This window comes from Chelonia mydas, chromosome 22 (assembly GCF_015237465.2).
Source record: "Chelonia mydas isolate rCheMyd1 chromosome 22, rCheMyd1.pri.v2, whole genome shotgun sequence".
In the NCBI taxonomy this organism is placed as follows: Eukaryota; Metazoa; Chordata; order Testudines; family Cheloniidae; genus Chelonia; species Chelonia mydas.
In genome coordinates, this window is record NC_051262.2 from 12,672,058 (window position 1) to 12,694,658 (window position 22,601).

Genomic DNA, 22,601 nt, shown 5'->3' on the forward strand with positions numbered 1-22,601 from the left:
GATGGAGCTGTCTGCTGTCCTGAATTAGATAGCCAGGCAGCCCTGCTGTCAGCAAAACTAAATTCAGCTTGGGGCTTCATTGAGGAAATAAAATGGAAGAACCAGGGCTTGCTGTGAGGACAAAGAAACAACAGGTACTATTTATTTAGCCAGGCAAGATGATTTCAGGTCTCTCTGGCTGATCTCTACTGAGATTAGACATGGGAGGCAGTGTGGTCTAGTGGCTAGGGTGCTGGCTTGAGTGTCAGCAGATTCAGGATCTATTTCTGGCTCTGACACTGACCTGCTGTGTAACCTTGGCCAAGTCACTTCACGTCTCTGTTTCTTCTCATACCATTTGTCTATTTAACATGTAAGCTCTCTGAGGTGGGGACGGTCTCAGTCTGTGTATGTACAGCACCCAGCCCTACTAATAATAGCAACCCTGGCTTCTGTCTCCCCTCACAGCTTGCACTGGACTCTGTGGGGCCTTTGATTCATCCCGAGTAGAGATAGGAGGTGGACAAGTCGGGCTTTAAGAATCAAAGTCTAATTCTTATCCTGAACAGGCAGCGGAGGAGTCCGGTGTAACAGGTCCCCCCGGCCAGCACCACGATGCAGACTAACCCAGGGACACGTCACCAACATGAGTAACTGAGGTGAGGGGCACATCAGAGAGGAGGGTTCCCAAATGTCCTGACCCTCAATCCACCTGGCAATCCATGAACAGTTGGGCCCCCAGGAGTAACACTAAGAAGCAAACACTCTGGAGAGACACCAGGTCCACCCTGTTCCCTGGCTGCTCCTCATGACCAACCAGCATCACTTCCATTATCACCTTGGATACCAGACTGGACGGGCCCCTCCCGGCATGGCTTCCCTCTCTGCCAGTGGCAATGTGGCAGTTCTATCTGAGGCCATGTTGCCACTTACCCACAGCCCTTTGCTGCCAGCAAATCAGCCCAAGGGAGAGAGGGGGGAAAAAAAGACTGGTTCCCTTTCTCCGTCGTTGGCCCTCCTACCGGTGTCACACGAATGGGATCAACGAGAACATGCTGCTACACTTCCGTCAGTCTTTATTACAGGTACCATGGCTCTGCTAAGCAGCAAAATAAAATGTCAATAAGTAGAATGCTTGCTGTAAGGGCTCCTTAGCTTTAGGACCAGTCCACCAGATGCATTTCCTTGTGAGTCCTGTCTACATCACTCAGCCAGAGGGCTCTGGGAAGGACTGGGGGCCAGATCCTCCAAGGTATTGAAACCAATGGGAGGTAGGAGCCAAAATTCTTCTGAGGAGCTGAGCCTGGGGTATACTGTATTCCGGAGGAGGATGGATGGACATACGAACGTTGTCCCCCACAGGCTGGATTCATCTGAGGAGAGAAATGAGCACAGCCCTGGTGAAGCACTGATGTCCTCCAACGCTCGCTCTCCCCTAATGTTCCCATTGCAAAAAATATATAAATATCAATAAATAAATAAAGGCCTGATTTGGAGAGTGCTAATCCCAACGGCAGAGATCAGGCCTGAAGACTGGCGCACAGATAAGTCAATTCATTTGGGGTTGCAAAGCCCAGTTTGCACCTTGTTGCTCCCCCTTTAACACGCCCTATTCACCAGAACCCACTGCCCAGCACCCCATTTCAGATGCACATTTGCAGCACCTTTAATCTTTGCCCACAGCTCCGAAACTGCTAAAGTCCTCCATTATTTATCACGCACCCGCAGCATTAGCAGGAACCCCTCTGCAAAGCTCTTCAGCTCAGACAGGCTTGATTTGCGCTGCAACGCCATTTGAGCACAGCCCTCCTGTTTGCTCGTGGCATGCCGATTTACTAAACCTGTCCACTAGCCCTGGCTTCAAATCTCTGTTAGAAGCAACTTGGGTTCTCAGTCAAGCTGGGCCTGCAGCTCTCTGCTGACAGAAGCCAGGCCTACAGCCTTCCCTTGGGGATTTTGATAAAGATGTCTTTGAGTTGTCAGTCATTAAGCCATCACGCTGTTTACAGGAGATCTGACATGGCCAGACGTGTCCTATACAGGCACCGCTTCCTCGCTGGTTTTGATCCACTCCAGGGCAATCAGGCAGACAGGCAGAGGAAATTCCAAATTAGCTCCGGAGGATGGGGACATTTCAATACTCCCAGGGCCAAACTCACCCCTAGTGTAAACTGGCACAGCTCCATTGCAGCATTATGGCCTTCTTACACCAGGGATGAATTTGGTCCAGTGGCTTTAAAATGCCAAGTTGGCCCCAGATATCTTCTATAAATGCTTTCCTCCCTTTTTGTTATGATTACTACTCCAGTTTGTCTGGAAGCGCAGTCTCGGAGGAGGAAGCAGGGTGGGTGGATGAAGTGCTTAATGGATGAGAGTTTTTTTATTTTAAAGTCAGGAGGCATTTGTAATATTTACCAGCTTTCAGATGCCGGCAGCAAAACCGCAAATGCAAAATTGTTGATTGTGTGGGATTTTTGTTTTTGCTGCCTGAGGTCCCCAGGCAGACCTCGCCCTACACTGTAATCACACCTGGCTAGTCACCTGGGGACGGCTGCTCTCATTTCACTTGTGGCCTGAGATCAGAGGGGAACCGCTTGTGAAGGAACAGGAATAGGGCAGAATCCTGTGGTTACCTATGCAAGGTCCCAAACAGCAGGATTTCTGCACAGGAATGGACAGCAGCAAAAAATTGGGGCAGAAAGGCTAGTGTGTCACAGGACAGGTCTCCCCTGGGGAGGGGGGGGGGGGGAGCAGGGATATTGACTAGACAGTGATCCCAAAAGCCTGTGTTCATGAGGAGTAGGCCATGTCCCCCTGCTCCTCCCTTGGGCCCACGTCAGTAGCTAATTCCATATTGGGCTCAATGTTTTACTCCTAAAGCCCTTTGAAAGGGACTTTGCTCCTTCCCTGCACTCTGGCCTGTTCCATGGCTCCGGGGGAACACCTAATGATGCCGAAGAGTACAAGAGGAACCAGAATGTCCCCGAAGCAATGCCTCTGGATTGGGGGAAAGGGGGGAGGCCACCCAAAGGGCCTTCCTCAGGGCTCATCGAGATGTGGAAGAAAACGAGCCTGTAAAATCCATTCCTGATGCACAAGTGGATCCTCATTTCACAAGCTTCAGAGCCTAAATGCTATAAAGGGGGGGGTCCGTTGTCTGTGGGCCGTATGTATGCATTTCCCTTTGGATGGGGATTATACTGGATCAATGGCGCATTGAACTCCTAAGGGGATATTAATCTGGCTCACGGTAGTGCATGCTCCTGGCAGGCAGAGGGAAGGCAGTCAGCTCCCCACATCCTTTGGGGAAAGAGAACAGGTCAGGAGAGTTCAAAGAAAGGGGAGAGATGGGGAAATGTTGCAGGCTTGCAGATCGATGGAAGATTCCCAGGCTGCAGAGCTGAGAATCTGCAGGAAATGCTAAGGGCATCACTGCAACATGGGAACACACCTGGGTGAAGTAACCAGATGAGAGGCAAAGCATCACCCCAAAGCACAGAAGGTCTTGGGCACGAGGGGAAACTTCCCCTTTTCCCAGCTTGAACCCTGACTTCTGCAGTGGGGTCAGCCAGGTCCGCAGATTCCCCACCTACCTCCCACTAGGCCCCAGCCTCTTGTTTCCCTTCCACATCCTTCAGGGAGGCAGGAATTAACCCCCACGCCAACCTCTGCGCTCAGATATAAATCACCAAAACTTAAATTAGGAGAAGGGGCCATTCAGAGGGGCCCTACAGGAATCACAACACCCTGCCCACAATGGACCGAGTCCCCAGTGTTAAATATACAACATCTTACCATCCTGCTGCCCCAGCCTGAGTCCCCAAACAGGCACCTCCTGGGCCTTGTGCTGGTGTTTGGGTCCACTCCTTCTGGCAGCAATGTGTGCTCTCTGCCCAAGTCCTCAGTTTTCTCCCAGCACCACCTCAATGCCAGCCAGTTGGTTGAGAGCCCACCAGGTGACTTGCAACCAATGCCCTGTCTGCAGCCGGGCAGGGCTGTGCCCCTGCTCTCGAATGGTATTCTTCAGCTAGAGAAAGAGATGGGCCTGATTCTGCTCTCCCCTGCACCAGTATAAGTCAGGAGTAACTCCACAGAAGTCAATCAGCTTACACCAGGGACAAATCAAGGACAGCTGGAGAAGACTCAGGGCAAATTAATCTCCCGGCTTGTCTGTTGGGAAGCAGTGCGGTTGGTCAGTTCAAGGGAGAAGGAGCTGAGACCTTGTCTACACACCACCATGAAAGGCAGGCTGCCTCCATGCTTGTCACTGCAGTGTGTAGCTACATGCAGCATTGAAAGGCTCCGGCAGTGGGGAAAGGCTCTGGTGGTGGGGAGCTGCCAGAGCCTGTCTCCACTGCCGCCCCTCTGCTAGAGCCTTTAACTGCAGCTGGAAGAGGCTCCAGCAGCAGGGAGGCAGCGGGACACTACGCTAAAAATAGCAGTGTAGACACGCAAGGCATGGCTCGGGGAGGTAGAGAGCTGTGCAGGGTACATACCTTGGGGCTTCAGGCACGTGGGGCACTCCACTCTACTCCCCTAAGTCGTGCCTTGCCATTTAAACTGCTGTTTATACCTGTGCTCGGTGGGCATGCGGCATCTGTACTCTACATGCCACCATAAGGGTAGATATACCTTGAGTGACCACTGTGTGCTCTCTCTTTCCCCGCGTTGGGGAATTCTATTGGTTCTTGCTAGCTAGATCTGTTGTTTTTCTTTCTGTCTCTGCTTGTTACTGAAAGGGTCTGCTTAGCTTTCTTGTGTGTGAAAAATACAACAAGAGTATTTTGCATTTTCATGGCATCTTTTATCCAAGCATCACAAACATAAATACACAACCCAGGGGTCCTGGCTCCCAACCCGATCCACAAGATCATGCTGTTGGTCTCTCAAGGTGGGACTAGAACTCAGCAGTCCTGAATGCTGTTCTCACCACTGCTTCTTCCCAGTGATAGGAATAGAAGCCAGGCATCCAATCTACTGCACTGCTGTTTTAACCCCAGGACCACACTACTTGGCAGCTATGCAAACAGAATTCAGGAGTCCTGGCTCCTAGGCCTCAGCTCTAACCATGACATAGCACCCTCCCCCCAGGGAACTTTTTTTCCCCCCTGCAGTCCCATGCATCATAACTTTCCAACATGACAAGGCAAAATATTGACCATGATCCTGGAAAGTATGTGAGACCCCGCACGGCGGAGTCATTCCGAAGCAGAGTGGGGAGTGCGGCGGAAGGGGGAAGCGTGAAGTGGTGAAGGGTTCATTTCTCTAATCATAAATTCAGCCTCCCATAAATTCAATTCCGTGATGCAGCGTCTGTGATGTCAGTAAATCACAATCATACAGAGGCATGGTGGCGGCTGTGTGCAAGAGGAATGCAAATGAGGCTGGGAAGTCAGGGCCATCACTCATAACGAGCTGCTGCTGAGCACAGCCTCCTGGCTGGCAGATGCAGTTTTGCACTGGGCTAAGCAGTGGCATTTCTAGGACTCCCAATTCAGAGTTGACACGGGAGGGGTCAGGTGTGTGCATCATGGAGTTCTGTCCTGCAAGGGGCTAAGCGTCCTCTACTCCATTGACCTTGCTGAGAGCACAGGGAACTCTGTGGGGTGGCAGGCATGCGGCCCAGCCAGGCTGACTCAGCCGCACGTCCATTTGGGTTCCATACAGTTTGCCTTGTGATTTCCCGTTAGCCTTCAGAGCCAGGCTCTGTGCGCTCTGTCATTCCCCATAACTGCTGATGTTTCCTTTGTGTCCTTGACCAAAGCATCTCCCTGGCAGGCAGTGTTCATGTGCTCCACTCCTTTGCCACCCCCCACCCCCCGAGCTGGATGCATATCAGTGTCTGGCGCGCTGAGCGATCCTTAAAGTCAGTGGCAGATGAGCCTGCCCTTCAGAGAGTTACGCTGGGTCTGCAGCTCTGGGATCCTTTGGGTTGGGAGGAATCGTGGACATTTTGGGGATAATTTGCCAGGGGTGGGGGCAGGGAGCGGTGCAATGTGGGTCTGACCCTAGCACGGCCGGGCAGGTGCTGAGCGTCCTCCAGCTCGCAATGACTTTGGCAGGCACCAAGAGCTCTCCGCACTTTGCAGGTGGTGCAGGATTGGGCTCTCTCTCCCCTCTGTGATGATGGACGCTCATTTAAAGCATCCAATCCACCTTATGGCCACATGGTCTTGCTGCTTTTACCCTAAATAGCCACCTAGCTACTGTGCCCCTGGAAAGTGGCCCTAGCTGGATCCATGGGACTTTTCCACAGTGGGGCAAGAGCCAGCCCTTCCACTCTTCCTACAATGCCACACGCATGTGCGTGAAGCTCAATGTGACGCGGCCCCTAGACTCCCTTCTGCAGAGACTCAGGCTCCATGCAGCAGAGAGGTGGCTCTGGCCAGCCTGGCTACCAACCCGACAGTGGCATGCAAATGAGTCCTAGGGTAACTCTGATTAGCATGGACAGCCAAGCCTGCCCTGTAGGCAGTGCCACGCTCCGTGTCTTCATGGCTCCAGTCCCATCTCCCTGCAGCCCTGCGCACGCCCGTCCTCCCGCTGCGCTTGGGAGTCAGCCCTGCTTTCTTTTCTATGTTGTTTTTCCTCCTCCTCTTCTTCCTGAGGATGGCGCTGGGAGCCCCCTCAGCTGCCACGCCGAGCACGCCAGCCGCGTCTGCCACGCTGGAAAGTAAGGCTAATGCAATGTGACATCTCACTCCGAGCGTGTGACACGCTGAGGACCAAGACCAGCTGAGGCTGCTCCCTGCTTCTCATCCTGGAAACTTTTCTCACCAGACACTGAAGTCTCTTCAAGGAGCCTTTCGATTGTGGTGGTGGCTTTCATAGTGCCACTGGAGAGGGGGAGAGGGGGCTTGCAGTTTGCAGGCCTCTCCAGGGGTGAAAGTAAGTCGAGTGACTTCCCGGTACGCTGGGGCCAGCTCTGGCCCCCGGAAGGGGAGGGGTTGAGGGGATCAGAGCCAGCCCCAGCCCACCCTGAAATGTAAGTGCCCCCCTTCCACCTGGGTAGCAGCAGCAGCCGCCGCCTGGAGCTCTGGGGGCTATTTAAAGGGCCCGGGGGTCCCTTCTTCTACTGCCCTGGCCCTTTAAATAGCCCCCGGAGCCCTGGGGTAGCGGGGGCTCCAGCTGCCTCTGCAGCCCGGTCCTTTAAATAGCCGCTGGAGCCCCGCCGCTTCCCCAGGTAGAAGCAGGGGAGCCGCGGGCCATTTAAATAGACCCCGGAGCCCTGCAGCCGCTACCCCAAGGCTCCAGCAGCGGGGCTTTGGAGGCAATTTAAAGAGCCTGGGGCTCCAGCCACTGCTGAGAGCCCCAGGCCCTTTAAACTGCCCCCTGGGGAAGCCGGGCTGCCCCAGTACATAGCACTGGCTCTTGCCGGTATGCCGTACCAGGGCATACCGGCTTACTTTCACCTCTGGGCCTCTCCCTCCTCCTTTCACCCCAAAGCAGGGCCCCTGCGCTGCCAGCAGTGGGTCACGTCACAGGTTGCCTCCTGCTCTAGTCGCACTGAGCCATGAGCTGCAAAGTTTGCAAGAGATCCCAAACGGCCACTTGCTCTGTTGGTGGCTAAGGCAGATCCTGGCAGCTGCATGGGACCTCAGACAGGCACAGCGAAAATCACTCCCACATCAACAAGGTTCGGCAACAACGAATGAATGTGAAAGCCGCCGCGAGGCTGCGAGCCAGTGGAATCCTGCTGTTGATCCCCCAGAGTGGGGCTGATCTGTCCTCTGCTTTGTACAGAAGTTGCTGACAGATGGGGAGCCATTTCTAACCAGCACCCGCCCAGGTGCCAAGCTCTAGGTGCGTGCTCCTAAAGTGCCCCTCCCTACAGACGCTAGATTCTCCCACCAAAAGTCCACCTTCCCTGCACCTCCAGGGATGAGCACATGGACAAAGAACCTCTATGGAACAGAACACAGAACATCTCCCAGTCACCATGTGCTTCTGATTGACAGCTCCAGGGAAAGCGCCTGACTAATTAGGTCCCCTGGACACATTAGGCACGACCCTCCCCAAAGCAAGCACTGATGGCTCGGTAAACGGACGCCCTCATTCATACTGATTTATATCACAGTGCCAGATCCAGCCTCATCAGCGAGGCTTGACCTACTTTCTATTCTGCGTAGGTCAATAACAACGCAGCAAATAGAGCTAATGAGAGGCTGAAGATGCAGAGCTAATCTGGACTGTTCCAATCCCAGCGGAACCCCGGAACCCCGACCCCAGTGGGGAGCAAACAGATAAACCTCTCTGTGAAGAGCCAAAGGAAATCATTAAAAGGAGATTTCATTTCCTAGGAATTTCATGTATTGCTAGGGAAAGTCACCAGGTTTCTTCCTTTGCCCTCTGTCTGATCCCTCCCTCCCCCAGAATGAGTAAGAATTGGTCCCTTCTCCGCTGTACACCCAGGAGCCGAGCAATCAAAAAGGGTAGGAAGTGAAATGAAAAAAAATTGCATGCCTGGCTCCAACATGCCCAAATGAATCCTGGGAAAGCGCCACGCTGCCCGAGTCACAGGCTGAAATGGGGCAAGGAGGCCCTCGTTCAATTGTCGGCATATTCAGGGGAATGGTGCCCACATTACAGACAAGATAATGTTCAGATTACCATGGCATTTAAAGAAACAGCATGTAAACAGACAAACCCGCAGATGACAGAGAGAGCTTAGAATGAGCAAACCTTCATAACCAGACATATACATACAGACATACTACATAAATGCACTTCATACATGCAGGCACACATACATATCACACGTTACACTAACGCATCCATGAATATATTATAAATGCACAAATACACAGCACATACACATTTACAGACACTTACAGGACAACATATGCACAACACACATTATACACCTGCACATATATAACACAAACTCAATCACGTCCACATATGAACACCTGGGAGAAAACACAGGAATGCATGCGACATCCCCCTCACACATATATAATATACAGGGGCATATTTATGTCATGCAAATATGCACACATATTCATGCATGTTCATGTCTCGTGTACAGATCACATCTCCATACAGGTGACACAAACACATAGTCACACACATCCATAAACATATTGCAGGCAGACAGCTACACTTTGCACATGTGTGTAGACACAGTAGGAACATAAGAACGGTCGTACTGGGTCAGACCAATGGTCCATCTAGCCCAGTATCCTGTCTTCTGACAGCGGCCAATGCCAGGTGTCCCAGAGGGAACGAAAGGACCAGGTGATTATCAAGGGATCCATCCCCTGTCACCCATTCCCAGCTTCTGGCAAATAAAGGCTAGTGATACCATCCCTGCCAATCCTGGCTAATAGTACACAGGGCAAGAATCACATCATGCACATGTGTGCACACACACACACACACACGTTTGTCGCTCCCACACACAAGCCACCTACACGATCATCACACCAATGCCCAGTCATGCACATGCCTAAACATGTTATAGCCCTACTCAAGTAGGCCTCCACATTACAAACACATGCATAGGAATCCTGCAGTCCCCTCACTCACTGCCATGAGTGATGTGTGCGCACACACAGATAGCAACACAAATGCATTGAAATCAAATCACACCTGGGCATGCACACATTGCACATGTGCATACACATCACATACACAATCTAGAGAGACCCCAACCCCGGCAGGCACACAGAGCTATCACGTGAATGCACACTCACTGTTACATATCTACCTATTGGGCTAGAAGCATGTAGCTACCACTCAATGGCTGCCGCTTAGCAAAATGCTTGTCTGTCGCCTATGCTGGGATGAATGGGACCTGCCTTGCCAAGGCTTCAAGCTTTCTTGATACCCCCTTTGCTTCAGAAAGCAGCCACGAGATTCAGCAGCAATTACTGCTGTGCTCACAAGGGACTGCACCTTTCCAGAATGCTGTAGAGCCCAGCTATGGAGGGGCTGCTCAACCACCTGTTCCCTCATCCCTCTGCCCCCCTCTGTTCCTTCCAAGCACTGCAAGTTTCATGCCATAAGTTTGTGAGCTCAGGTCTTAGCAATATCCTAAAGCAGTGGCTTGCAACCTGTGGTCGGCGGACCCCTGGAGGATCTGCAGATTATGTCTAAGATTTCCAAAGGGGACTGCACCTCCATTTGAAATGTTTTAGGGGGTCCACCAGTGACAAAAAGGTGGAAATCGCTGTCCTAAAGGAGGGTATTGTACAAGATTGCTTGCGGATTATCTCTGGGCAGGGTGGCTGGCACGTGAGCCCCATGGGAGGCAGCGGGGGCTAGAGTTGAGATGAACAGCATGTATTTCCCTATGAAAATTAATGGTCTCTTCACTCAGCAACGGACATGTGCAAATTCACGTTGCAGCCCTGGAAAGGGACAGGATTTTACGCCCTTTCAGGGAATCCTTCCCCAAAACAGCTGCAGCCTGTCCATCCGCAGCTGCTGTGGCTAGTGCCGCTCCATGCTCTGACGCTTTAATTCTAGGGCATTTTGGGAGCTGCCTCGTAAGGGGCATGCCACGGGTGCAGGGTCGCACGTACCCAAGGCTGCATGCAAACAAGAGGTGGCAGCACTGAGATCCTGGGAGAATAAAAAGCTGGCCCTGAGAAAGCTAGTGCTGAGAATAACAGCCAGTCACTCACGGCTGCTGGATGAAGTTGTGACTTTAGATCCTGCCGGGAATTGCTCTAGGAAAGGACATCAGTCCCTTCAGACCCTGGGCAGCTGAAAGGTGAACAAGGGGAGCAGCAGGAATCTCTGCAGGGGGGGAGAAAGAGACAGGCCAAGGAGGAAGAGGGGTAGAGACAGCAAGAAGTGCTGGCACAGCCCCAGGAAGGGCTGCAGGGCACCAAACGGGCAGAGACAAGTTCTGTATTTGTCACATCACAGAGGAGGCGGCAGAGGGATGGCAAAACATCCCTGGGATGCGAGAAAGAAGGGCACTAACATGCACAGAACCACAGGCCACAGCTGCCTACACAAAGCAAGGACACAACCTGTGCACACAGAGCCAGAGCATAGCGGGCTCCATTCACCACCCTGGGCATCTGGCCTGGGGGGAGATGTATAGTCCATGGAGCCTTCCAATTCCACCTGCAGCAGGAATACCATTGAACAGCTCTGCCGGGCAGTGAGCAGTGCCTGTAGCTCACAGCATCAGCTCACGTGTCCACACCCCTCCTAGGAGATGATTGTACACTGGCAATAACGGCTGGATGTCTCCTGTCAAAAGTTAGTCCTGAGCAATTAGCCACAGGAGCCTGGTTAATGAGTTCACAGCATTGTGCTGAGATTCCACAGTGATACGCATAAACAGTGAGAAAGAGCAGGAGATTATAGTGTTACAGAGTGTCTGTGTGTGTAACTCCCATCTCTATCTGTGGGTGTGTGTATATATACACAACTCCCATGTCTATCCGTGTGTGTGTATATACTCTACTCCCATAGCTATTTGTGTATATATACACAAATATACACGCTACTCCCATTTCAGTCTCCCTGGGAGTGCACTCTTCTTCAGGCTAGGCCCTGGGCTGCCCCTCTTGAAAGGGGAAGCCCCGCAGCTGCACTACTCCAAGCCTGGGTCCCTGGCTTCTGCACCTCTGTTTCTCACCAGCGCTCCCTCAGCAGGTCTAAAGGGCCCCTGTTGGAGACTACCCCTCTTGGGAGCAATGCAACCAGCAGATGTTTGCAGCGACACAGGACAGACTTTTCAGAACCAGGCCTCATTTATAAGCCAGCTGGAATACAGTGTTTAGGGTCATTAGGTTAGACAGGTAGCACAAAGCCTCCGTGCGTGTGTATGCTTGCAGCACAACCTGCCCATCTTGCCCCAAATGTCCAGGATTAACCCCTGGTACAGCAGGATCTTATTGCAGTTTCCTCACACCTCTGTTCTTTGTCTCCAGTTCCAGTCACTTGTCTGTCCCCGCGGGGTCGACGGTCGTTAAAGGTTAGTTGCTGGTCACTGGTCTCCACTGTATTTCAGGGTAGCTCCGTTCACCTGTGGGAAGTTCCCAATAGACCATTCGTAACCCACCCATCCCCATTTCCAACATGGCACCACATCACCACCTTGGTTATCCTCTGCCCAGAAAAGAAGTTAACCCCTTCACACCCAGTGGGTAACAATACAAAAGCGAGTGGAGAAACCGAGGCAGGCATACTTCTCATAAAAATACAACAGAAATTTCTCATGCTCTCCACAACACTACTCCCATATCTACCACAATATGTATGTACACTACTCCCATGTCTATCCATGTGTATATAAACACTACTCCCATGTCTATCAATGCATACATATGTTTGTATAGAGATATACCCTTCCCATATCTACCAGTGAATGAGCATGAATGTGTGTGTGTGTGTGTGTGAGTGTGAACACTACCTCTTGCCTATCAATGCATGACAGGCATCAATGTGTGTGTTTGTGTCATACATGTTTGTGTCTCTGCTACAGGTGAGTTTGCATGGCTGCTGTGATGCTGGCAGGCCAGGTACCAGCTCATGCCATAGTCCCCATGTCTGAACTGGACACTGACAGATACATGGCTGGAATCTGCCAGGCTCACTTGTGGGTTAATATTGATAAAATAGGTATTATAAGAAACTGTTTAGTGTTCAGACTCAATTGAATGTTTGTGAGTTGCTGCCTGCATTAATCTCACTTGTAATACCCGTATTCCATACGGAAATGTAATATTTGAGCAGTTGTACATGAAAGAGGAGACCCATCGATACCAGATAGACTCTGGTTGGATTGTACAAATGGAAACTCCCCACATCTGGATTGAGAAACCATCAACAAAAGGACCAAAGACAATTATTATTGTTCTGCTCTCTGCCCTGTGAAGCTGAGTCATGCAAGCAAACTCCTCCCATCAGCTGCGTTTGCACATGGCAGGAGGGGGATAAAAAGTCCACACCAAAGGAACTAACCACTAGGTATGTTTATGTTGCTTTCCCTCTCGTGGTGTAGTGGGGAAGCAGAGCAAAGACCTTCCTAGGCATAAGCAAGAGATTACCCAGCTGCTTAGCCTGGGTTAGCCCTAAAGGACAAATAGAGCTTGCTGATTACAGAAGCCTATATTACCTTTTGAAACCTATGACTGTAATCATTCGTGTGTCTGTTTGCTTTCTTTAACCTTGTAAATAACTCTCCAGTTTTCTTTTCCTATTTAATAAATCTTCATATCATTTACTATAGGATTGTCTTTGGTGTGAGACCTAAAGTGCAATTGACCTGGGGTAAGTGAAAGTGACTGATCTGTTGGGATGGGGAGTAACCTGAATATTACTGTGATTCTTGGTGTAAGGAATGATCTATCACAGAGATATGCTCACTTGGGTGGCAAGACAGACTGGGGTACCCAAGGGGAATGTCTGCAACTCCATGCTTAGGCAGTTATAGTGCCTGAGGAGTTTGCACTTGATGCAGTTGGTTGGTGAAATCTAAGTTTAAAACTCACAGTTACTTTGGGGTTTTGTGCCCTGGTTTTTATCAGTCTGCCCTCGGTTGGCACTCACGCTCTTGTGGCACGATTGGGAGCATCACGGCTGCATATGGCAAGTCCGTGGCTGGGATTAATGTGTGTCCATTTCTCAGTCCACAGTTTAGTGCTGGATTGTGGGAATGTTTCAGCTGAGATGGCCAAATAGTGGCAATTCCATTAAAAGTTTCAGCTGAGTTGGAGAGAGGATCTGTGCCTTCATGTTCCTGAAGACAAACAATAGGGAACAGGTTTCAGGGTAACAGCCGTGTTAGTCTGTATTCGCAAAAAGAAAAGGAGTACTTGTGGCACCTTAGAGACTAACCAATTTATTTGAGCATAAGCTTTCGTGAGCTACAGCTCACTTCATTGGATGCATACTGTGGAAAGTATAGAAGATCTTTTTATACACACAAAGCATGAAAAAATGGGTGTTTACCACTACAAAAGGTTTTCTCTCCCCCCACCCCACTCTCCTGCTGGTAATAGCTTATCTAAAGTGATCACTCTCCTTACAATGTGTATGATAATCAAGTTGGGCTGAAATTGTGGAAAAGCAGCATCACTTGCCCCACAACCTCAGCCGTGCAGAACACAATGCCATCCACAGCCTCAGAAACAACTCTGACATCATAATCAAGAAGGCTGACAAAGGAGGTGTTGTTGTCATCATGAATAGGTCGGAATATGAACAAGAGGCTGCTCGGCAGCTCTCCAACACCACTTTCTACAAGCCATTACCCTCTGATCCCACTGAGAGTTACCAAAAGAAACTACAGCATTTGCACAAGAAACTCCCTGAAAAAGCACAAGATCAAATCCGCACACACACACCCCTGGAACCCCGACCTGGGATATTCTATCTACTACCCAAGATCCATAAACCTGGAAATCCTGGGCGCCCCATCATCTCAGGCATTGGCACCCTGACAGCAGGATTGTCTGGCTATGTAGACTCCCTCCTCAGGCCCTACGCTACCAGCACTCCCAGCTACCTTCGAGACACCACTGACTTCCTGAGGAAACTACAATCCATCGGTGATCTTCCTGATAACACCATCCTGGCCACTATGGATGCAGAAGCCCTCTACACCAACATTCCACACAAAGATGGACTACAAGCCATCAAGAACACTATCCCTGATAATGTCACGGCTAACCTGGTGGCTGAACTTTGTGACTTTGTCCTTACCCATAACTATTTTACATTTGGGGACAATGTATACCTTCAGATCAGCGGCACTGCTATGGGTACCCACATGGCCCCACAGTATGCCAACATTTTTATGGCTGACTTAGAACAACGCTTCCTCAGCTCTCGTCCCCTAACGCCCCTACTCTACTTGCACTATATTGATGACATCTCCATCATCTGGACCCATGGAAAAGAAGCCCTTGAGGAATTCCACCATGATTTCAACAATTTCCATCCCACCATCAACCTCAGCCTGGTCCAGTCCACACAAGAGATCCACTTCCTGGACACTACAGTGCTAATAAATGATGGTCACATAAACACCACCCTATACCGGAAACCTACTGACCGCTATTCCTACCTACATGCCTCCAGCTTTCACCCTGACCACACCACACGATCCATTGTCTACAGCCAAGCTCTGCGATACAACCGCATTTGCTCCAACCCCTCAGACAGAGACAAACACCTACAAGATCTCTATCAAGCATTCTTACAACTACAATACCCACCTGCGGAAGTGAAGAAACAGATTGATAGAGCCAGAAGAGTTCCCAGAAGTCACCTACTACAGGACAGGCCTAACAAAGAAAATAACAGAATGCCACTAGCCGTCACCTTCAGCCCCCAATTAAAACTCCTCCAACGCATTATTAAGGATCTACAACCTATCCTGAAGGATGACCCAACACTCTCACAAATCTTGGGAGACAGGCCAGTCCTTGCCTACAGACAGCCCCCCAACCTGAGGCAAATACTCATCAGCAACAACATACCACACAACAGAACCACTAACCCAGGAACCTATCCTTGCAACAAAGCCCGTTGCCAACTGTGCCCACGTATCTATTCAGGGGACACCATCACAGGGCCTAATCACATCAGCCACACTATCAGAGGCTCGTTCACCTGCACATCCACCAATGTGATATATGCCATCATGTGCCAGCAATGCCCCTCTGCCATGTACATTAGCCAAACTGGACAGTCTCTACATAAAAGAATAAATGGACACAAATCAGATGTCAAGAATTATAACATTCATAAACCAGTCGGAGAACACTTCAATCTCTCTGGTCACGCGATTACAGACATGAAAGTTGCGATATTACAACAAAAAAAACTTCAAAACCAGACTCCAGCGAGAGACTGTTGAATTGGAATTCATTTGCAAATTGGATACAATTAACTTACGCTTGAATAGAGACTGGGAGTGGCTAAGTCATTATGCAAGGTAACCTATTTCCCCATGTTTTTTCCTACCTCCCCCCCAGATGTTCTTGTTAAACCCTGCATTTGTGCTGGAAATGGCCCACCTTGATTATCATACACATTGTAAGGAGAGTGATCACTTTAGATAAGCTATTACCAGCAGGAGAGTGGGGTGGGGGGAGAGAAAACCTTTTGTAGTGGTAAACACCCATTTTTTCATGCTTTGTGTGTATAAAAAGATCTTCTATACTTTCCACAGTATGCATCCGATGAAGTGAGCTGTAGCTCACGAAAGCTTATGCTCAAATAAATTGGTTAGTCTCTAACGTGCCACAAGTACTCCTTTTCTTAATAGGGAACAAGCACTCTAATGCTTCAGAAGCTGATCAGATGAAAGGACAAGGAAGGTGGGAGAGAAGCCCATTCCCTGTGCAGTAGGCTGTGAGGGTTGCAGGTGTAATAATTAGATAATGAGGGAATCAGTGCAGGTCCACAGGGCATTAGAGCTGAGGTTGGAGATCTCCCTGTCACAGCCACTCCCACCGCTGCTCATTATTCACTATTAAGACAAGTCCATGAGTTGTGGCAGTCAGTCATTTCCCCACCTCCAAGAGACCAGGCAGGAGATGTCCTATCCAGACTACTCCCTTCACTGCTGCCTTGTTTCTGGAGGTGCTTCATCTCTCCTGAGAGGTCACTGACTCTATTGGTGGGAGCTCAGGAGCAATCCTGCTGCAAGGGCAGACATCAGAGCTCACAGCAGCATTGACTGCCTCAAAGAGAAGGGAAGGACAGGGGGACTGGCATCCTAGACAGACATGGACTGTGTGATGTGGGTGGATTTTTCATCTTTGTATCTACCTGGAAGGAATGAGGGAGATTTAAAGTCCAGCAAACTCTCCTGATCTCTAGTGGAGAGAAAGGATGGTCCTATGGTTAAGGACCCAGGAGATCTCAATTAAGTTCCCCTGATAGCCAATTTACTCACCGGTTACATCAGCCCTGAATTTGGTGTGGAGAGTTGCTTATGCTAAGGCTGAATTTGGCTTCACCAACCCTGACCATCCTCACCTCCTCTAACCACTAGACTATGCCACTTTTGGGGCAGACCTCTGTGAAACAGAGCAGAAGCTCAGTGGTGAGGGAGCAGTCCCAGGTGGAGTGAGCCAATTGTCCTGCATTGGCTGATTCCAATGGCCGGGCCACGTTCTGTGCTGGAGCATGGATGGGCTCAAAAAGGGCATTTCCCCAAGGGAAGCCGGGTCTCTCCTGGAATGCTGCCAGGGCTCCAGAGAAGAATCAATATTTTTGGAGCAGGCTTCCCCCCACAACACACGCAGACACACACCCTGCAGTGTATCGCTGAGTCTTCTGTGCTGGAGCATCAGTGTAATGTGATGTGACACCTTCCCCCACACTCTGTTATAAATATCATGCGTCACCGTAACTGTGTCTGACACTCCCTCCAAGGCATTTACTCACGTTTCCCGTGGAGATCTGGGCACGTGCCGCCCACTGCTGGTAAGCTCCTACTCCGGTGGAGTGGGGCAGCTGGTAGTGCTCCCTGAATGGAGACAGGTTAGCCGCAAAGAGGTATAGGCATTCCCATTCAGTCTCATTCTCCAAGAAACAACATTGCTGGGTCACAGAGAGTTTCCTTTCTTCCTTCCTGCATGTCACTTCAGCCCTGATGAAGAGTCCAGGTTCAATGCTCCCTGGGGACAAAAGTCCTCTATTTAGTCACAGAACAAGGACCATACCTCATCTCCTCACCCCATCTCTCCACTAAACCTGCCTCACTACTTAATCTGGAGGGACCCATCTTTGCAACATGTGCTTGTAGTTAGATTAATCTGCCACCAGGTGTCTCCAGGTGTCAGATAGAGTGATTGACAGGGTGTGGGCCTTGGTAAACAAGAGACACAAAGCTGGAACATGGGCTGGGAGGAAACCTGAATTTGTAATTGTGCTTACCTTTAATAAATGCCTTTTGGTTAAGGAGTGTAATTCCATATAGCGTGGCAGCCTCCAAGCACAACAGGGGAATTCAATCTGCATAGTCCATTTACGGGCCTTATGTGCTGAGATTGTCATCAAGGGGCCCAATTAATGCCCAGTGGAGCGGTGATTTTAGGTGTAGTCACAGGGAAACTCTTCCCCTAAATCTGTTTCTCAGAGGAAGATACCTCATGGTGAATTCTTTCAGACTCTAGCATTCTATTCTGGGATAGAGACTAGAGGTTTATAGCCCAGGCGATTTCTATTTCCCTCTCATTTTTAATTATTATTTTATGGTATCACAATGTGATAGGTGCTTTCCAGAGAAATAGGAAGGCTGTTCAATCTGATTTTGGGTTATTTATTGGGGCTGGTCAAAATTTTTCTGTCAAAACTTTTTTCTTTAAAACGGGAAGTTGGGTTTTTGTCTCAGCAAAAGTGTTCATGGAAATTGTCTGCTTTCCTGGAGAAACTCGAATCGTTTGTCAGCATATGGAAAACCCAAAAAGCAAAATATTTTGGCCAAAACTTCTCATTTTTTTATGAAAAGATAAAATTTTCATCAGAAAAAAAATTCAGATCAGCTCTGTTATTTATTTCTAGAGCTCTTAGAAAAATAATGGAATGTTCCTTTCAGGGGAAATGTTGATGTTTTAATATTATTTTCCATTCTGAATTGGCACAAAAAGGCAAAGTATCAAAGAAAAGAATTCTTGAAATAAAAAATGTCAAGAAGCTTTGACTTGGAAACATCAAAATGGAAAATGTCCCCATTTCCAATCAAATTGGAATATTTTGATACGTTAAAAGGAAATTTTCCCCTTCACATGTCTAACCAAAACATTCTCTGATTCAAATATCAATAGGAAATGAGATTTTTCATTTCCATTCTCCCCACTGGAAAAATCTAAGAATTTCACTAAGTTAATGTTTTCCTTGTGGAAACTTTCAATTAAACCACATATTCCAATTGGAATTTTTTTTATACTTCAGCTCTGTTTATTTCTGCTTGTGAATTATGAGGAAGCTGAATGGCATCTATCCATGTATGGTTTTTATTTAGCTCCCATTACTGTGGTATTTGAGCATCTCACAATCTTCAATGTGTTTCTTCTCTCAATACCCCTAGGAGCAAGGATAGACACCTCTGTTAGGACCAGTCAAGCCCCATATGTTAACTTTTTCCAAACAACACACACCCCTTCACCGGCCAATGTCAGCTCTGGTCTGGAAGGCCACTGGCTCCCACGCTGAGGAAGGAATTTGGTTTGAAACCTTCATCCAGCCCCGCGATTCCCCACCACAGAGCAAGGGATGAAAATTCAGATTCTGAGGGGGCAGAAGTGCTTTTTGCACCTCGGACCCATAAGAGCTGAGGATGCTAAACTCAGTTTACCTCACACTTTTGCCACCCACCTGTCATAGCTGAACTCATCCCCCAGAGCCTTGGGACTGAGCTAGCCTCCTGGAGCTGCCAAATGTGAGAGTCAGTTCCCAGGACTGTGCAGTCCCGTCTCTCGTGGCCTCCTCTCAACTCCATCTCTCTGTGCAATTCTTCGAGCAGCTGGAGACTGCTTTCCATTCCCCTCCACCAGGTTCCCTTTCTCCTTGACCCTGCAGAGGCCCCGCTGCTGCTAGGAGCTGCGTCCTCTGGTCTCAGCAGGAGAGATGAATCTGGCCTCACGGTGCTCATGATGCTTCCCAGCATAAATCACAGTGACAGGAGCCCTCAGTGGTTCCTTTGCCATTTATCATAAACCTAACCCCTGCTGCTCAAATGCCCTCAATTCCCTGGAGGGGATGGCAGCTCCGTAGGGTGACCGTCCCCTAAGGAAGAGGGGGCAGCAGTGTTCCCACAGACATGCTCCCCTCCCTGCTAAGCTTCTCCATTCAGCCTGTGGGAGGATAACCTGGCAGAGGAGCAGCAGATGCTCTGGCTGCAGTGGGGCCGAGGGGTTCAGTGCCACACTGCAGAGCTGTGGAGGTTGGGTGGGGTTAGAACCTCACTGATCCATCTTTGCCGACTCATCCTGGAGCCTGGGGGTGGACGTCAGGTTGGTGAGTCAAGTTCACTCTCCCAAGTCTCAGGGCTCAGCTCTTCCCCCATAGCGAGAGCTGCAGCTTTATGATTTCACCTCTTGGTAAATATTTACCACTGATGTAATGCAATTACTGTTAGAGCTGGTCAAAATGCCAGTTATTGTTCACGAGACAAGGTGGATGAGGTAATCTCTTTTATTGGACCAACTTCGGTTGGTGAGAGAGAGACACAGAGCTCTTCAGCTCAAAAGCTTGTCTCTCTCACCAACCAAATTTGGTCCAATAAAAGATATTATCTCACCCACCTTATCTCTCTAATATCCTAGGACCAAGATGGTTACAACACCGCATGCAAGTTATTTTTCAGGGAAATTTTGAGGGGGAAAAAGTTGTTTTTTAAATTTTCCAACATCTTTTTTTTTTAAATCAAAAAAACCCCAACCTCCCACCGCAAAATTTTATTCCTAAAATACCCATTTTTTCAACCCAAAATGTCAAACAAACAAACAAAAATTTAACCCGAACCTGATTATTTTAAAACCAAAAAGTGGAAAAAAAAATCCTGTTTCTACTTTTGGGGGGATAGTTGAACCAAAGTGAAATTTTTCTGTAAAAATTTTCACTTTGTTCAAAAAGCCATTTTTAATCAGAAGAGTTTATGATTTAAAAAGTTTCAACCAGTGTGATATTTGCACAGCACTTTTCATCCCAAAGGAGGGTATAAACTATAAAAAGAATAGTCTTCTCCCAACAACAAAAGGCAGCCACCTGTGGGGTGGAACAGGGCAGCTGTTATACAGCCACACAGCAATGCTGCAAAACAGTTTAGGACAGGAAGTGAAGGGGAAAGTACAATGTGGTAATTCATTCTAGTGCTTAGAGTAAAAAGCTGATTTGCCCCAGATTTAGGGCTTGATCCTGCTCTTGTTTAAGTCAATGGAAAGATTCCCAGTGGTTTGAATGGTGCAGGATCAGCTCTTTAATGGAAGCAGACAATACGGAACAAGCTTTCTCTACATATACTTCTTGCTTCCATGGTCCTTCCACAAATAGCAGAGCCTTGCTGCATTGGAATGATGAGTGGAGATCACACTTAAACCACTGCTAACACCTACACTCTGTTTATTTCCCTTCCACTGTGTCACTTCTGGGGTCAAAGTCACATGAAGGAGAAGAGCCCTTGTGGACCAGAATAGTAACAAATGCACTCAGAGTGAATCAAAACTCTCAGATCCATGCCCCACTTTATCCAAACCCCCGAAGTTTGAGGGGGAGGAAGGCAGGAAATGTATTCCAGATAAATGGCTCTCACCCAGTGAGCAACATGCTACTAGTTTTCCACTTCTGTGCTTCTCCCTATTGGAAACTAGCAATCGGGCGGAATTTATGGAGCAAATCACAATAATGCATTTAGCCTCACAGCAGGCCTGAGAGGTAGGCAAGGATTACAATAAAGTTGTGACAAACAGGAGTGCGTGCAAGGGACCGGACTTTCTTTCCTACCACCTGTCACCTAACATGGGGCAGGATTAAAGGGGGAGGGAGGAGTCAAAAGCATCCGAGGGAATGAGAAGCACGAACTCCATTGCAAGTTCAGACACTTTCCACCAGAAACCACATTGATTTGAAAATACGATTTTCTGTCAAAGATAATTTCAGCAGAAACTTTTTGGCCTGCCCCAGTAATGACCTGTGATGGGACATGCCTACCATGCTCCTTCCACCATCACAGATGGCTCTGAGGATCTTCTCACTTGAGAACACCAGCGTGTACCCCATTTAGGGTGACCAGATGTCCTGATTTTATAGGGACAGTCCTGATTTCTGGGTCTTTTTCTTATATTGGGTCCTATTACCCCCGACTCCCTGTCCCGATTTTTCACATTTGCTGTCTGGTCACCTTAACCCCATTTATAGCTTCTCGCCCCTCCACCAATACATGTGAGCGCTTCCACACCGTGGTGCTGTTTTCCAGATTTCTGGCCCATCCTCCTCCTGTCAGGCTCGCCTCGTCTTTTCTCTCACTCCCCCACTTCCTCCTTGAGTGCGTCCTTTCCGTGTTCTTTTTAAACCACTTGCCCCTTAATGGGCCAATTAGCTCAATAACTTCCTAGCCGCAGTCTGGCCTAGTAATCAGGCACGCCCCGGACCAATGAGGCCTTCTCAGGCGAATCTCACTGGTGCTAATAATGACCAGAGCCCTGGCTCACGCGCTATCTCTCAGCACTTTGTCAAGTGACCCATTAGCGTTTCTCTAGCACCTTTCACCCCCTCTGCCCCCCAATCCGGAACAGCTCATGAACACTCACTGATGCAGACTCACCCCTCTCTTCCTACTCCTGAAAGGTCACCCAGGGTTAGCTGGTCCCTAGGTCAGTATCATTACCCACACTGCACTGCTGGCAGAAACAGAGGTGCAGCAATTTACCAAGTATAGACAGCTACAGCAGGGGCAGATGCTTACTGTTTCTTAGGACAGCACCTAGAGGCCTCAGCTGAGACTGGAGACGCATTCGGCTAGGTGATGTACACACGGTCCCTACTCTAGAGAGCTCGCAGTCTACTTCGACGAGCTAAAGGATTGTTATCCTCCTTTTAAAGGTGGGGAGCTGCAATCCAGAGAGATTAAGGGACTTGCCCAGGATCACACACAGAGTCCATGGCAGAGCTGAGAGTTGACCTTAGATTTCCTGAGTCGC

At 49.2% G+C, this 22,601-nt stretch overlaps 1 long non-coding RNA gene across 1 annotated transcript; it reads right to left on the reverse strand.

Moving 5' to 3' along the window:
- Positions 1–974: 974 nt before the first annotated feature.
- Positions 975–17,649, reverse strand: LOC122463552. Its single transcript, XR_006287023.1, has 3 exons — positions 17,347–17,649; positions 11,855–11,968; positions 975–1,352 (listed from the first exon to the last, which is right to left on the reverse strand). It is a non-coding gene; the product is annotated as an uncharacterized LOC122463552 (long non-coding RNA).
- Positions 17,650–22,601: the final 4,952 nt, after the last annotated feature.